Source organism: Macaca nemestrina, chromosome 1 (assembly GCF_043159975.1).
Source record: "Macaca nemestrina isolate mMacNem1 chromosome 1, mMacNem.hap1, whole genome shotgun sequence".
Lineage (NCBI taxonomy): Eukaryota > Metazoa > Chordata > Mammalia > Primates > Cercopithecidae > Macaca > Macaca nemestrina.
In genome coordinates, this window is record NC_092125.1 from 24033991 (window position 1) to 24039508 (window position 5518).

The 5518-nt window shown below is 36.3% G+C and overlaps 1 pseudogene; it reads left to right on the top strand.

The window, feature by feature from the left end:
• The first annotated feature begins 208 nt into the window (after window positions 1-208).
• LOC105493049 (small ribosomal subunit protein eS1-like) lies at window positions 209-2198 on the top strand (annotated as a pseudogene).
• The last annotated feature ends 3320 nt before the right edge of the window (window positions 2199-5518 follow it).

Below are 5518 nucleotides of genomic sequence, written 5' to 3' on the forward strand. Positions count from 1 at the left end.
TCCCTCACTCCCCACACTAAACAGTAACATTGAGGCATTTCACCCCCTCAACTTATGCAAACAAACAAGCAAAACCACACAAAATACTGGGATTATCTTTAAGGAAATTAAATGAACTGTATGGCAGACCAATAAAGGAGCTCAACATCTGACTAATAGGAATCCTACAAAAGGAAAGTAGAGCCATTTTGGCTTTCTGAGTAGCACCATGGTGGTTGGCAAGAACAAGTGTCTTACTAAAGGTGGCAAAAAAGGAGCCAAGAAGAAGGTGGTTGATCCATTTTCCAAGAAAGATTGCTATGATGTGAAAGCACCTGCTATGTTTAATATAAGAAATATTGGAAGGACACTAATCACCAGGACCCAAGGAACCAAAATTATATCTGATGGCCTCAAGGGTCATATGTTTGAAGTGAGTCAAGCTGATTTGCAGAATGATGAAGCTGTATTTAGAAAATTCAAGATGATTACTGAAGATGTTCAGGGCAAAAACTGCCTGACTAACTTCTATGGCATGGATCTTACCCATGACAAAATGTGTTCCATGGTCAAAAAGTGGCAGACAATGATTGAAACTCATGTCGATGTCAAGACTAATGATGGCTACTTGTTTAATCTGTTCTGTGTTGGTTTTACTAAAAAATACAACAATCAGATACAGAAGACTTCTTATATTCAGCACCAACAGCTCCGACAAATCCCGAAGAAGATTTGGAAATCATGACCTGAGAGGTGCAGACAAATAACTTGAAAGAAGTGATCAATAAATTTATTCAATAATTGAAGCATTCTAACTGGTGTGAGATGGCATCTCATTGTGGTTTTGATTTGCATTTCACTGATGGCCAGTGATGATGAGCATTTTTTCATGTGTCTGTTGGCTGTATGAATGTCTTCTTTTGAGAAGTGTCTGTTCATATCCTTTGCCCACTTTTTGATGGGGTTGTTTGTTTTTTTCTTGTAAATTTGTTTGAGTTCTTTGTAGGTTCTGGATATTAGCCCTTTGTCAGATGAGTAGATTGCAAAAATTTTCTCCCATTCTGTAGGTTGCCACTTCACTCTGATGGTAGTTTCTTTTGCTGTGCAGAAGGTCTTTAGTTTAATTAGATCCCATTTGTCAATTTTGGCTTTTAGTGCCATTGCTTTTGGTGTTTTAGACATGAAGTCCTTGACTATGCCTATGTTCTGAATGGCAATCATTAAAAAGTCAGGAAACAATAGGTGCTGGAGAGGATGTGGAGAAATAGGAACACTTTTACACTGTTGGTGGGACTGTAAACCAGTTCAACCATTGTAGAAGACAGTGTGGCGATTCCTCAAGGATCTAGAACTAGAAATACCATTTGACCCAGCCATCCCGTTACTGGGTATATACCCAAAGGATTATAAAATCATGCTGCTATAAAGACACATGCACATGTATGTTTATTGCGGCACTATTCACAATAGCAAAGACTTGGAATCAACCCAAATGTCCATCAGTGACAGACTGGATTAAGAAAATGTGGCACATATACACCATGGAATACTATGCAGTCATAAAAAAGGATGAGTTTGTGTCCTTTGTAGGGACATGGATGCAGCTGGAAACCATCATTCTCAGCAAACTATCGCAAGAACAGAAAACCAAACACCACATGTTCTCACTCATAGGTGGGAATTGAACAATGAGAACACTTGGACACAGGAAGGGGAACATCACACATCGGGGCCTATTGTGAGGAGGGGGGAGGGATAGCATTAGGAGATATACCTAATGTAAATGACTAGTTAATGGGTGCAGCACACCAACATGGCACATGTATACATATGTAACAAACCTGCACATTGTGCACATGTACCCTAGAACTTAAAGTATAAGAAAAAAAGAAATAAATAATTGAAGCAATAAATTGCTTCATCCTGACAGCATTGAAAAAGACGTAGAAAAGCCTTGCCAATCTACTTGTCCTCTCCATGGTGTCTTCGTTAGAAAAGTAAAAATGCTGAAGAAGCCTGAGTTTGAATTGAGAAGACTCATGGAGTTTCATGGTGAAGGTAGTAGTTCAGGAAAAGCTACTGGGGATGAGACAGTTGATAAAGTTGAACGAGCTGATGAATATGAACCACCAGTCCAAGAATGTGTTTAAAGTTCAGACTTATAATAGTAGCAAATAAAAAGTCCTATTAGTGAAAAAAGAAAAAAGAAAAAAAAGAAAGTAGAGAAAATACAAGAAAGAAAATTGCCAAAGAAATAATAGAAGCAAATTCTTAGAGCCCAAGAACAAAGTTTCCATATTGAAAGAGTCCACCACATTCCCAATGTAACAAATACAAATGACTCAAACCTTGATGTCTCATCATGAAATGTAACACTCAAGGATGAAATTCCTAAAGGCTTCCAAGAAGAAAACTAACAAAAACAGAGTGTCCACGAAGAAACAATACACAAGCTAGCAGTGGACTTAGCAGTAGCATCACTGGATGTTGGTAGACCATGTAGAAATGACAACAAGTCAGGTATAGGGTGCTGACGAGTTGATGGGTGCAGCACAGCAACATGGCACAAGTATACATATGTAACAAACCTGCACGTTATGCACATGTACCCTAGAACTTAAAGTATAATAATAAAAAATAATAAAAAAAAAGAAATGTCAACAAGTTTTTGAGGGGAAAAAAAAAAGTTAACCTAAAGTTCTACAACTACACTAATAGTCAAATGTGAGGGTAGAATTATTTTTAGACTGGGAATAGAAAATTTTATCTCCCATGCACCTTTCTCAGGAAGTTGCTTGAGAATATACTACATCTAAATGAAGAAGTAAACTAAGAGAAAGAAATGAGATCCAGGATATGGAGGATCCAACCCAGGAAAGTGACAAAAATCCAGCGAGTAGTCCTGGAGACTGGCTCAGGATATTGAACTGGGACAGGTCTGTTAAAGGGAAGAGTTGCAACAGTATAGTATGATTGAGAATTTTTTTTTTTATTTTTAGCGTCTTTTCCAATGCATTAGTGGTTTAGCTGGAACCCAGAAGTCAGTATTGACATGTCAAGTTTTTTTTTATTATTTAAACTGCATTCTGATTTATATTGTGATTTCTTTGTTATTTAGATGGTGTATTTCTTAATTTCTAAACTTACAGGGCTTCTAGTAATCTTTTTCTTACTGATTTCTGGTTTAATTGCATTGTGGTTAAAGACACTTGGTTTGATTTCTATCCTTTGGAATTTGTTGAGATTTGCTTTATGGCGTAGCATATGGTAAATTTTTGAAAAGTGTTCTGAGTGTGCTTGAAAAGAATGTGTAATTCGCAGTTGCTGGGTGCAGTGTTCTAAATATGTCAATTAGGATAGGTTTGTTACACATGTTATTCAAATTTTCTGTATCCTTACTGATTTTTGCCTGCTTGTTTTATCAATTTCTGAGGGACGTGTATTTAAATCTCCCACTGTTTTTATAGATTTGTTTATTTTCTTAGTAGTTCAGTCAGATTTTCCTTCATTTATTTTGAAACTACATTATTAAGCACATAAAAATGTTAAAGTGTTATGTCTTCTTGGTAAATTAAGCCTTTTATCATAATGAAGTATTCTCTTAATCTCTAGTAAAAGGCTTTTTGCCTTTAGCTCTATGATAGAACTAACCAGCCTTCTTCAAGGTAGCTTTTGTATGACATATTTTTTCTATTATTATAATTTTTTTTACTGTCAGCCTCTCTGTTTCCAGTTCTACATGTATCTCTTGTGAAGAGCACATGGTTGTGTTTTGTTTTTATGTCCAGATGGATAATCTTCGCTTTTAATTGGAGCATTGAGTCTACATACATTTAATATAGCCATTGATTCATGTGAGTTTAAATCTCTCATCTTACTCTGTGCCTTTTAGATTGATTTTTCAAAAAGCATTTCCCTCTTCTATTAGCTTTGAAGTTATATACTTTTATTATTCTTTCATTGATTACGTAAGAGATGACAACTTTTTCTTATCATGGTTCACCATCAGTTGGCACTTTTACCCTCTCCCCAGAAAATGCAAAGATCTAAGGTACTTAAACTCCATTTATCCCCTTCTGACTTATATGCCATTGTTGTCACGTATTTTAGCTTATGCATATTTTAAACTCCAATGACATATTTATTATTGGTTTATATAGCCAACACTGCACACATATTTTTCTTTTTCATTTCTTTCCACATCTGTGTCATTTTATCTGGAAAAATTTTTCTCCCACTTGAAACACTCACGTTAATGTTTTCTTTAAGGCAGATCTGGATGTGACAAACTCTTTTGTTTTTTTTTTTCTGAAAATGCTTTTATTCTAAATTCACTTTTGTTTGCTGCCTCCAGTGAGAATTTTCATTTGCTTCTTTGAGGCAACTGGGGGCCTGAGCAATCAGGGTCACCTTAATCCTATTTCAGTGGTTGAGTAGATTGGAAGTTGAGCTGGTCACTGCAAAGGCTGGTACACCCTGGTTCATCCTCACAGCATTTCAAGGTTCCAGACAAAAACAGGAGGAGCTGATTAGGTTTTCCTCATAAATTTTGTCCCTCTACTACCTGGAGGCTTTCAAAAATTCTTGAATTAACAAATATACCTAAGGGAAAGATGTTTGTCTCACTTCTCTATATTTCCAATCTTCTAGGTGTTGGCTTGGTGATTTTTCACTATCCTGTTAGCTCTCCAATATTTTCAGATGACTTCTTCCCTTCTTTTTCCCTCAGCTCCTTTGTCCCTCTCTCTTTCTCCCCTCCCTCTTTTCCTTCTTTTCTTCTTTCCCTCCTTTCTTTATTCTCCCTTCCTTCCTTCCCTCTCTTTCCTCTTCTCCATTATTCCCTCCTTTCTCCTTTCCTCCCTTCTTTCCTTTTTCATTCTATCCCTCCCTCTTTTCGTCCTTTCTCTCTTCCTTTTTGTGTGAGAAAAGTTTTGGTGCATAAAGGAGTGTTTTTCAAGTTAACTGAAACATTTTCTCACATGTCGAAAACCTAATTTTCCAGGAATGTTCTATAACTGAAGCAACCTAAAACACACAGATGTTTTTGTAGAGATCATTTCAATGTAATGAAGCCTGCTTGAGCTCCAAATGTTTGTCAGCACTGTGTTAGGTACAATTGCTGCCTTGAGGAACTTATGGTCTTGTAAGGTTGACAAACCCATAGGAGATAAGTACATATAACAGAATGATTGTTGACAAGACATCTATTTTGTTGTATTGAATTATTCTCGATAGAGAAATATTCGTCCCTGAAACAGAGAAGTCCAGGCACTGAAAACCATTTACAACAGGAAGCAGAGTTTTATTATGCAGAATACAGCAAAGTCCTGATGCTCACATAATGCACATGATGAGACTTTCTAAATTTTCTTTCAGAACATTCTCATTTATCTTTTCAGGAGCCTCATCCTTCTTATGAGGAAAAAGAGAATAAATCTCTTATTTTAAAACTGATTTCATCTAAATAGTTTAAGACGGATCTTTTCAAAATGTAGAATCAGAGCCTTAGGATGACAGATGTGTACCTATCTGTGGGATC